This window comes from Elephas maximus, chromosome 2 (assembly GCF_024166365.1).
Source record: "Elephas maximus indicus isolate mEleMax1 chromosome 2, mEleMax1 primary haplotype, whole genome shotgun sequence".
NCBI classification, from domain to species: Eukaryota; Metazoa; Chordata; class Mammalia; order Proboscidea; family Elephantidae; genus Elephas; species Elephas maximus.
In genome coordinates, this window is record NC_064820.1 from 209,588,436 (window position 1) to 209,600,553 (window position 12,118).

Consider the following 12,118-nt stretch of genomic DNA (forward strand, 5'->3'; position numbering starts at 1 on the left):
AAGAAAACAGATGCCATCCAGTCGACTCTGGCTTGTGGTGATCCCATGTGTGTTAGAGTAGAACTGTGCTCCACAGGATTTTCAATGGCTGATTTTTTCAAAAGCAGATCTCTAGATCTTTCTCTGAGGCACCTCTGGGAGGATTCAAACATACAACTTTTTAGTTAGGAACAAAGAAATTAATCATTTGTACCACCCATGAGAAAATTACATATTCCCATGGAAATATATTTAAAAAATATCAACCACCTATATGTGTGTTGTTTATGAGAAAATGGTTGCGATCTTCACTTTACTCCTACAATAGGAATAGGAATGTTATGGGGGCTACTAAAGCACTACATAATTTGTCTTCCAAAATATTAGGGGCATCAATAGCAATTAGAATTAGGAAGAGGGCAAGAGAAAGACAATTGAAAGCCATCTTCTCATAATGTAATTTTTCAAATATTCAGGGCTTTTCTTATTGCCTCCTAGGTGTGAACTGCTTCACATAGAGATGCTCAATTCCTCCGTGATGATGGAATATCTCCTGGTGGGGTTTTCTGATGTATGGGAACTACGCGTTTTGCATGCCCTATCCTTCTCTCTGATATATTTAGTGACTCTCACTGGGAATTTTCTCATCGTTATTGTCACCACCGTGAATAAGCCTCCACTCTCCCATGTACTTCTTCCTCAGGAATCTCCCCTTCTTGGATGCATGCTACATTTCTGTAACGGTCCCTAATTCATGCATCAACTCCTTGCTTGACAGCAGTGTGATTTCAAAGGCGGGGTGTGTAATTCAAGTTTTCCTAGTGGTTTTTTTTTGCACGTGTGGAGATGCTGTTCCTCACCTTCATGGCCCATGACTGCTATGTGGCCATCTGCCAGCCTCTCCACTACCCTGTGATCATGAACCCTCAGGTCTGTGTCCAGATGACACTGGCCTCCATCCTCAGTGGTCTGGTCTACTCAGGATTCCACACAGGCATCACTTTCAGGCTGCCATTTTGTCAGTCCAACATTATTCATCAGTTTTTCTGTGACATTCCCTCTCTGCTGAAGCTCTCCTGCTCTGACACCTTCAGCAATGAGGTGATAATTCTTGTCTCTGGTCTGGTGATTGGTGGAGGCTATTTCATCTTCATCATCAGGTCTTACATTCACATATTTTCTACTGTGCTCAAATTTCCAATTGGAGCCGACAGAGCAAAGGCCTTTTCTACCTGCATTCCTTATATCCTCATGGTATTGGTTTTCCTCAGCTCAAGCTCCTATGTGTATCTAAGACCATCTACAATCTCTGCAACCATCCAGGATATGGTCCTTTCTGTGTTCTATTCCGTAATTCCTCCCTTATTCAATCCAATTATCTACAGTCTTAGAAATGAACAAATAAAACATGCCATCAGGAAAATCATGAAAAAAATATTTTAATAGAAAATTTATAGGAAACTGCGTAGGTTTGTCCTAAGTCATGAGTTGAAATTCATGTTTTTAGCAATAAGTTGACATTATAGATTGGAATTATATAGATGGACCTTATGTAAATTTAATATATATGTTCATTAAGGCATACCATTTATCAAAATCTTTACTTTTTGAGGGTTTTGAATTATTTGTATTGGTGCTTGGTTAAGAGATCTGATGTTATTAATAAACCAGCCTCAGTCATACATATTAGCAAGTTAAAAGCTCCCACTAAATATTTCAGTCTTAAAAAGCTTAAAATGTGATTCTTAGCAATATTCTGTGCTTAACTTTATCTGCTGAATTTATCCATGCTTAAAATTTTGGTGAACCTAGAAAGAATACTGTGTCAATTTATTTTGAAAGGTCACATTTAGTATTACAGAAGAAATGAAAATATTGAGTTATTTATTCAGTCACAAAATAATTCTGAAAATATGTTTTTCTGAGGACCATAAAAATATCACTAAAAGTTTTTCTGTGAAGAGAGAGGTGGGTTTGCTCAGGGTAGTGGTTGTGTATGAGGGGATTGGAAACACTTTACAGTGCTTCCCTTATAAGGTAAGAAAAATATAGAGATAATTTATACTTACAATCAGACCATAATTTTGTTAAAAATAAGCTCAGTTTACTTTACTGAATTTTATACGTAAAAAATGTTGAAAAGTAAAATGTTTTGTTGTATATTTATATACTTACCACAATAAAAAAAATAATAAAGTCAAGTGGTTTAGGGATACATTTACTTGTTTATACGCTTTTAACATTATTTTCTACTTTAATTAAAGGAATGTGCCAATTTTATTTTCCACGTTATTATCACATGCCTGTCCATAGATCGGAAACTCTGGTGGAGTAGTGGGTAAGTGCTATGGCTGCTAACCAAAAGGTCAGCAGCTCAAATCCACCAGGTGCTCCTTAGAAACTCTAAGGGGCAGTTCTACTCTGTCCTGTAGGGCCGCTATGATTAGGAATCAACTCGACGACAACGGGTTTTGTTTTCGTTTATCCATAGATCCGAAGGAGCCCTGGTGGTGTAGTGGTTAAATGCTCACCTGCTAACTGAATGGTTGGCAGTTTGAACCTAAGAGCTGCAATCCAAGTACATTTTTTGAAAACCAGGATTAAGAATAATATATATTGGAAAAGAGATTCATATATATATTGTGACATAAAGGAGTGTCAAAATAGAAAAAGGCAAAGTGTCTATGTGAAAAGACAGACTGATGTACATATGAAAAGAAGCTCTGATGCACCAGTCATTTCTGCTCGCATTTCATTGGCCAAATAAGTCCATGGCCATACCTCCTGTCAAGGGATGAAAGGTAGTCAGTCTCCCCCCATGTGCTGAAGGGGAGAATAACACTAATGCCAATGAGCACTAGGAATGATCAATACCTTCTTGATTAAAAAGGTAAATTGTCAGACTCCGATTGCCTTATTTCCTATGCAATTATCATTAGCATTATGATAAAACCAAAAAAACCCAAACCAGTTGCCTTCGAGTGGATTCCGACTCATAGTGACCCTATAAGATAGAGTAGAACTGCCCCATAGAGTTTCCAAGGAGCACCTGGTGGATTCAAACTGCCAACCTTTTGGTTAACAGCCGTAGCACTTAACCATTACACCACCAGGGTTTCCAGTAGTATGATACGATGCACATATTCTTTAGCCTCACATCATAAAGAAATATTTCAATCCATAATAACCATAACATTTTGAGGCATCATTTTATTATGGTGAAATCACAAAATATATAATTAAAATACAAATTTTAAACATAATTAAAGTTTAAAATATAATTAAAATAAAATTCTAAAACATATAACTGAAAGTATGCTTTAATTAATATATATTGCTGTGTAACAGCAATGTAGAAGTGTGGATTAAAATAACTCGCATCAAGCTTCTGATAGTGGCTGCATCAGGGGAGGGAGTAAAGGGAAGAAAAGATGGGCACTGGTGAGCCTGTACCAAAGTGAGTCCTCTCTTACCGGTAACCTTGTTGTTACCGTTTGCCGCGGAGTCGATTCCAATTCATAGTGACCCTGTGGGACAGGGTATCTGTAACTTAAAAAAAATATCCAACGAGACTTCCACTTAATCAAGACAGAGTAATAAATTTACACTTTTAGCAGGAAATAGCACAAACTTGTTTTATGGACAAAAAGTATATATTTTTAAAAATATTCAAGATACCGAGTGTAAGATAGTACATAAATAAATAATACCTTAGGCCAGTAAAATAGCAACATTTTTGAGTATCAAAATCACTAAATCAATGGTGGAAAATTTGAAAGCAACTGTGGAAAAAATTTTTATAAAAATAAAAAATGGAAATGATAAATTTCTACTATTTAATCCTCCATAAATAAAAGATATATAATCCAAAAAAAAAAAAAAAAAGCAAAGGCTGTGAACAGTAATTCAGGTAAAATAACAACCGTATAATCCAAAAAACGGAACCCAGTGCCGTCGAGTCAATTCCGACTCATAGCAACCCTACAGGACAGAGTAGAGCTGCCCCCATAGAGTTTCCAAGGAGCGCCTGGCGGATTCTAACTGCCTATCCTTTGGTTAGCAGCCGTAGCACTTAACCACTGTGCCATCAAGGTTTAACAACCATGGCCTAACTTTAGACCCTACCATTTTCAAAACTAATTATCACAGTTACAGAAATTTATTCGCAATACCCATTGCTGTCAGCTCTGACTCATAGCGACCTTATAATGTATGTGATATATAGGTGCATATATAGATACATTAGATATTTATATAAATAGAAACAAAGCAAAGACATAGACATATCCTAAATATACATCAAATTGAGGAAGTTTGTGACAGCATATTGAAATTAAACCTCTCTTATTATATATATAGGCAGTGGGGTAGTGGGTTATAAAATATATAAAACAAACCCAGTGCCCTCGAGTCGATTCTGACTCATAGCGGCCCTATAGGACAGAGTAGAACTGCCCCAGAGAGTTTCCAAGGAGCGCCTGGTGGATTCGAACTGCCAACCCTTTGGTTAGCAGCCATAGCACTTAACCACTACACCACCAGGGTTTCCATTTATATGTAATACCCAAACCAATAAAAAACCAATAGAGAGGTTTAATTAAAATATGCTATCACAAACTTCCTCAATTTGATGTATATTTAGGATATGTCTATGTCTGTGCTTTGTTTCTATTTATATAAATATCTAATGTATCTATATATGTGCATATATATTACATGCATTATAGTGTTGCTATGAGTCAGAGTTGACAGCAATGGGTAATGTGAATAAATCTCTGTAACTGTGATAATTAGTTTTGAAAATGGTAGGGTCTAGAGTTAGGCCATGGAACCCTGATGGTCCAGTGGGTAATTGCTTGGCTGCTAACCAAAAAGTCGGCTGTTCAGATCCACCAGCCGCTCCTTGGAAACCCTAGGAGGCAGTTCTACTCTGCCCTATAGGGCCGCTATCAGTCGGAATCGCCTCGATGGCAACGGATTTGTTTTGTTTTTGTTTTTAGAGTTAAGCCGCCACTCTTCTGTCAGTTTGCTGTACTGTGGTGGCTTGGGTGTTGCTGTGATGCTGGAAGCTATGCCATGGTATTTCAAATACCAGCAGGGTCACTCATGGTGGACAGGTTTCAGCAGAGCTTCCAGATTAAGACAGACTAGGAATTTTTTTTAGGAAGATGGACCTGGTGTTCTGCTTATGAAACATACTGACCAGTGAAAACCTTACGAATAGCAGCAGAACATTGTCTGACATGGTGCTAAAAGATGAACCCCTCGGGTTGGAAGGGACTGTGAGGATGGGACAGGACCAGTGAGCTTCTTTCTGTTGTACATAGGGTCACTATGAGTTGGAACTGACTGAATGGCACCTAACAAAAACAACGACAGTTAGGCAATTTTTCTATGTTGGAATATTGCATCACACTGCCCTTCCGACAATCTGATTTAAGCTAAAATTCCAAGAAGATTATTGATGTGCCGTTTCTCCATATACAACTGAACTCTAGTCTTATCCAAATTTCTTAAATGCTTGCCAATACAGAATCACTATGATCCTTCAATTTGCATTTCCTTGATCAATAACGATATTTATTATATTTTAAATGTTTTTTTAATTATCTTAATTGACTCATCTGCTCGGTTTTACCTAGTTAAAAATTTCCTCTTTTCCAAACAAGGAAAGAAAATGCCTGCCAGTCAGTACGAAATTTACCCAGTATCCCTTGTTCCTATGTGTCTGCCAATATAAAAGCCTACTTGTATTTTGCTCAGGAGCTTTTGTCTGACTTTCAGACGGGATGACCCCCAATTCATGAACTGCAAGAAATGAAGTTTATGAGTTCATAAACATCTTGAATGTTGTGGGAATTTTAATTTTAACAATGAATAAACAGACATTTTTATTGAGGTGATATAAATGAAATAGATGCATATTCATTGATTTCATGACACTAGTTAATTTGTTTTCAGATTTGAAGCCATTACTAACCAAAATGTAAGTGGCTCAGGAATCTCCTACATGGTCCAAGTTCCAATCACCCAGGCATTTGAGGATTCCCACAGGAGAGTCCATCAACAAAAATGCCTGGAATATTATCAGTGGAAAATTATTATTCTATACTAATGGGTGTACTATTCGTTTTTCTTCTTTCTGCATTCAATTTCTTATCAATTATTTATGAAGCACTTAAACGCTGAAGTGTGACTTAAGGGAAACAACACTACTTTACGAAAAGTGAGAGGAGGTGGAGTTTAGTTGTATTTCATGTATGTGAGGGGAAAGGTAAAATGCTCAGCATGGACTTCATTTCTGAAATACAATTATGGAGAATCCATAATGATTATATAAGAATGTAAAGAGATAGATAAGCCCATTAATATTTCATTTAGCTTTAGAGTTTTCAAAGGGCTTTTTACTTACTTTACCTCTTAATAACCCACTGAAATGAGCACATCTGATAAAATAACTGTATTTTGCAGAAGGTGTACATGGAAAGCCAGCTATTTGGAACTTCTGCATTAGTTAATAAATTCTCAGTTAAAATGTTTCTGTTTCTAATCATGTAAAAACATTACACAGCTTAAAGTCAAAACTATAAAACCAGGTATATTTTAAGAAATCTTTCTTCTAGCTCTGTCCTCACCATTCTCTCCCTTTTTATTTGTGTAAACATTTTCTAAAGTCTCTTTCCATTTTTAAAATATAAGCAAATCTATATACACATAGTAGGAGTGGGAATTTATTTCTAAGAAGCATAGGCAGTGTGTCCAAGTGACAGTGAAGAGGCAGAAATACTGCAGTCGCCCTGGTTAATTTATCACATTCACCAAATCCACCCCACAATAATCTCTCCCTGTTCCTTAAGCAAACCAGTTATGATCTGATGTCATGCCGTTCCTGCTCCTGGAATGTTCTTCCCTGCATGTCAGCTCCCTTAATAATCACACACCTTTGCTCAAAAAACACCCAATCTAGTCTTCTTTGATCACCCATTTAACAACTGCATCTCCCCTATGCCATCTCGTTTTCTATAAATGGTATTTATCACCTCCAACTACCAACAGCAATATAATGTATTTATTTAATTTAAAGTCTATTTCCATCCACCCTCTCCCCCCCCACACACAATAAAATTTAAAGCTCCACAATGGCAGAGATTTTTGTTGTTGTTATTTTGTTGTTTGAGTTATTTACTGTTCCCAAAAAGAGTGCATAAAAAATAGGTACACAGTACACATTAGTTGAATGGTGAGATAACCTCATAATGAGTGATGGATAAAAGCTGATTCTGAAGAGACTGGAAATTTCTCTGATCCAGAGGAGTTCATGGTGTACCCTCATAAGCCCATGACCTTAAAAGAGCCACAGTCAGGGTCAGTGTCAGCACTAGGCAGTTACACGAACTCACTTTCCAATGGTTGTGTAGTTAGGTGTAATCAAGTCAACCTCTGACTAGTAGGGACCCATGCACAACAGAACAGAAGCTGCTCAGTCCTGCACCATCCCCACAACCATTTGCAGACGGCAAAATTGTGATCCAGAGAATTTTCCTTGGATGATTTTCAGTAGTAGATTCCCAGGTCTTTCTTTCTAGCTCATCTCAGCCCAGAAGCATCAGAGCAACACACAGGCCTTCACTGACAGACAGGTGGTAGCTGCACATGAGGCACATTGGCTGGGAGCTGGACCCAGGTGTCACTCACGGAAGGCAAGAACCCCACCACTGGACCACCACTGCCCTTCCCAATGGAGAGTCCTTTTCATCATCTACATGAAAGTGTTCTTTACCATCGATTACAAATGTGTGTTTACTTCTGAAGGCGCACATTTTACTGTCTCATGTCTTCATAAGCAGGACTTCTAGGAGAAAAGATTAAGAGATTAGATATTTGCTCTACTTGCAGCTGAGGTATATTTGTTGAAGCTGACCACAAAGCACTTTCTAGACCACAAAACCTACATAATGCACAGGTTCTCTCCTTATAAAATCTCTGAGTAATGAGACAATTACGGTTTCCATGGTTTTCATACTACTACAGCACTAGAGTGGTGAAAGGCCATTTATCTGAAAGACAGTTTATGAGATCTGTTTATTAGTATTTCCACATGCGTAAAACGAGTGTCCACACATGTACTTCAACTGGGTCTAATTCATTTACTGCCAAGAGGCAATGATCTCCTGAGACCTACCCAAGACCCTGGTGACCACTAGATGTTCAGGGCTGAGATCCCAAAAGCCTTGATTGTGATGATGTGGTAGTTACCACGTTCTTATGTAAATGGAAATTCTATGGCCGTGGTTAGACTACGGTATTTCTACTGCAGTCTATAAATAAATAAACACTGATGTTTTAGCCAGTACTTTGAACATTTGGATAAGCTACATCTGATCACCTGTTTGGGAGAAACTACCATTGAAGAAAGTGTTTCTCTGTTCAGGGTAAAATATACTATTTTTTTCATAATTATTATTTTTTTAACTGCTTTTATTTCTTCCATATTGATGCTTCCCCTTACTGCTTTCACTCCCTTTCTATATTGGAATTGAAAACAAAACTGTGTATAGGTACTGGTATAACACATCTATCTTAACATTTCAGTGAAATGTTAGTGAAACCAAATATTTTGTAACACTGAACGGTTCATTCAAAGTAAATAAAAATTTCAGGTAGTAATCATGAGCTGATATAAAACAGTGAACCAGTGAGCGTTATGCTGCCACCATTCCCATTATGCCAGGGACTGTGAGAATTTAGGTCAGTTAAAGACCCAAAATAAAATGAGGTGGTTTCTTTCATGTGCCTATCAGCTGAAAATTTAAACACTCTAGGCAAATCTCTCAGTAATGTGTGGGGGTGTGTATGCCTAATCCTGCTCCCCCCAAAAAATTTACAGTGCAGGAAGATAAAAGTAAATAAAGTGGAATACTTAATTATTTAAAAGAAATTAAAATGGACTACGTTGTTTTATATCTGCAGAATTTAAACATCATGTTAAAAGGTGGGTTGTAATCTCTAATCAAAGGAGCCCTGGTGTTGCAGTGGCTAAGAGCTTAGCTGCTAACAAAGTGGTCTGTGGTTCCATCCCACCAGCCAAAAGAGAAAGATGTAGTAGTCTGCTTCTGTTATGGTTACAGCCTTGGAAACCCTGGGGGGCAGTTCTACTCTGTCCTATAGTATTGCTATGAGTTAGAATAGGATGGACAGAAAAGGGTTAATCTCTAATAAAGAGCTAGGCTCTCAGTCACAATTTCTTGAATGACTGAACCAGCAAGTGAATATATAAATAAATGGATGATTCTATGAATAATTCAATTAAATCATCAATGGGTTCCTCTTTTATTTCTACCAAGTACAAAAATATATCTTTCATATTGCTACACAAAACGATATGCAGTATTTCTTTATTTTCTCTTTAGGAAAATGCGATGTAACCAATGATGCTGTAAAGGTATTCCTTTACACTTTCCAATTAGAAAAAAGGGATCAAATTGCTACTTCCATTTCTAAAAAGGATTATATAGAGGATTAAATTTACTTACCTAGAAAATAAGTTTCAATAAATCAAAGAGTTTCCTTTAATGTATCAACTCTTTTAAGTGTCTGCTAGTTTTGAAAATGTTTCCATGCAATAAACATCTAAGGCATACATTACTACCATGTTTTATGATTAAGCTAATTGAGAATAATTAAGATGGAGGAAAGAGACAAACCAGATGTTACAATCCGAAAATTTTTGTTCTTGGAAGTATGTTACTTTACCAGGTAGAAAGTCAAGTGTAAAACAGTTTGTTAGATAGATATAAAATTAGAATAAGAAATGTATTTTACAATGCGTAATGTTTTCAACCCAAGGCAGCTTGAAACTTTTTACCTAATTTAATTTAATAATAAAGGTTTGTGGTGATGCTGTTGCAGAAACCGTAACTCCATTTTCAGAAGCCCTCAAACATCTAAATAAACAAGAAAAGAAACGAAGGTAGGTTTTGGATATATAGAGGTTGATCTATTTTCACAAAACTAAGCATGTAATTCTTTTAAGTAAGTTATCAGTAAACATGCTGTTTACTGACGGTTAATGACTAGTTAATGATGAAAAACTCTGATGTGTCTTGCTTGTGTAAATACAACTTTCTTTAATTTCTAGATTTTGACTAATTATCAAGAAGTTTTGTGCTTCAGAAGAAGATATTTTTGGGCACTTAAGTCTAGTATATAGAGATGATTTATCAAAGGTAAAAATATTTTATTCAAAATAGAGATACAAATATTTTATAGATGTAAATTAGAAAAAATGTTAATAATATATTAATTGAATTCTATATACTGCAGATTTTCTTCCCTAATCATAAATTGCCAAAACTGGATATCATTGGTTCATCAATTTTGTCTTTTAATCTGAGCCACCAGCATAGCAAATTTTTAGTCCCTAAACCAAAGGAGCATAGGTCAAATTCTCTGAATGTAAACATCTGTAATCAGGACACGGCTAATGGTGATGCTGTTTCAAAAAAGAAAATGTTGATTCATTAGAAAGTGTTCTAGTTAAACCTTAGAGAACACTCGCAGCATGTCAACTCCATCAGGTATCCTAACTAATATGCCTAAGGTGATTATTGGGTAATTTTTCTAAAAATATTATGTGCATTTAATTTTTAATAAAGGAAAGCATAATAACAAAAATCTCATGACATAGTAAACTATTTTGCATGTTTTAAATTTGAAAATATGTATGTTTTAAGTGGCAGATCATTCAGTAGGATAAAATAATGAAAAAAAAAGCACCGTCTTCATTCTCCTTACCTCAGTGGGGAAGAATCCCTTGGGGATTCTCCATTTTTTATATTTATATTTTTACCTATTTCTACCTATTTCTTTTTCCATCTTGGTCTTTCTAGTTATCTTTTCTGTTTTATTAAAAAAAAAAAAAGAGTGAGAGAGTTATAGCACACACATGATTTTCCATTTTTCCTTTACGCTTAACAATAAATCCCAGGGACTTTTGCCTAGAGATTTAAAAAATGTGATACAATGTAATAAAAAATGATTTTATTTCAAATCTTGCCTAACTAAAAACATATTTTTCTATTTTGTAGAGCAAAAGTCTTCAGATTAGCTAACTCAGATATGAGAAAATATTTCAAAAAATAAAATTGTAGCCAAGAAATCAGATAAATATATGCATTTAAATATTTGTTGGCAGGATCTTAGTTTTTTTCTCAGCAGTAGATTATTACGTCAAACTTGTTTTTACATCACCAGTGGCATTAGGATTCAAGCTCCAGAGCTCAGTTTCTCACTCAAACTGATTTGTGTGGAAATCAAATCAGGGAAGGAAATTTCCAAACTATTATTGGGACTGAAAAATAAAGTATCAACTAACTTATTCAATCAATTCAAAATATACACCCTGGACGTTTCTTTACACAAGGCAAGACAGAAAACATTAGTTTAGTGGGGAGAGTAAAAATACGTGTCTTTACTTCCACAGCAGTTTGTTGAAAAAGCACCTGCAGTCAGCTGACAAATGCCACCCCCGACAATCCCATCCATCCTGTCCTCTCTGTCATATTACCTGTTTGAATTATTTCAAAGAACTTAAAACTATTTGCAAATTTTTATTTTTCCTCAAATAATTAACTTTTTACTCTTCGACTCTTTTTATAAAATACAGGTTTCATGAATAAGGGACTTTTCTGTTTTATTACTCAAATATACTCCTAATGGTAGCAGCGCTAAGTATATATTTGTTGAATCAATTATTAAATGAGCATCTATTATTTAAATTGATCATGAGATTAAAGATTATTATCTCATTTTTACAGATGAAGGAAAAATGCTTTGGGTGGAGCTGTCGTTAACTGTACACGATTGAAAAGTGATAGTGCTAGGTGTCAACCGTCCTGCCTCCTTTTCCTTCAACCAAGGTTCTGGTGACTCATGTATAGGAGAATGAATTTTGCCTAAAACTGCTTTGGAACATATTCTATATGTGCTCAACATATGATCCTTATTTTAAAGCAGATTACAATTAGCTCATCTTTGTGAAAATTTGATGACATTCCTTGAAAACCAAAAGAACTATTGAATTGGGCAAAGGTTCTCTGTAACGTTTTGCCTGTTGAATGCAGCAAGTGTGTGAAGATCA

The 12,118-nt window shown here is 35.9% G+C and overlaps 1 pseudogene; it reads left to right on the forward strand.

The window, feature by feature from the left end:
- The first annotated feature begins 499 nt into the window (after positions 1–499).
- Positions 500–1,422, forward strand: LOC126070474 (olfactory receptor 14C36-like; annotated as a pseudogene).
- Positions 1,423–12,118: the final 10,696 nt, after the last annotated feature.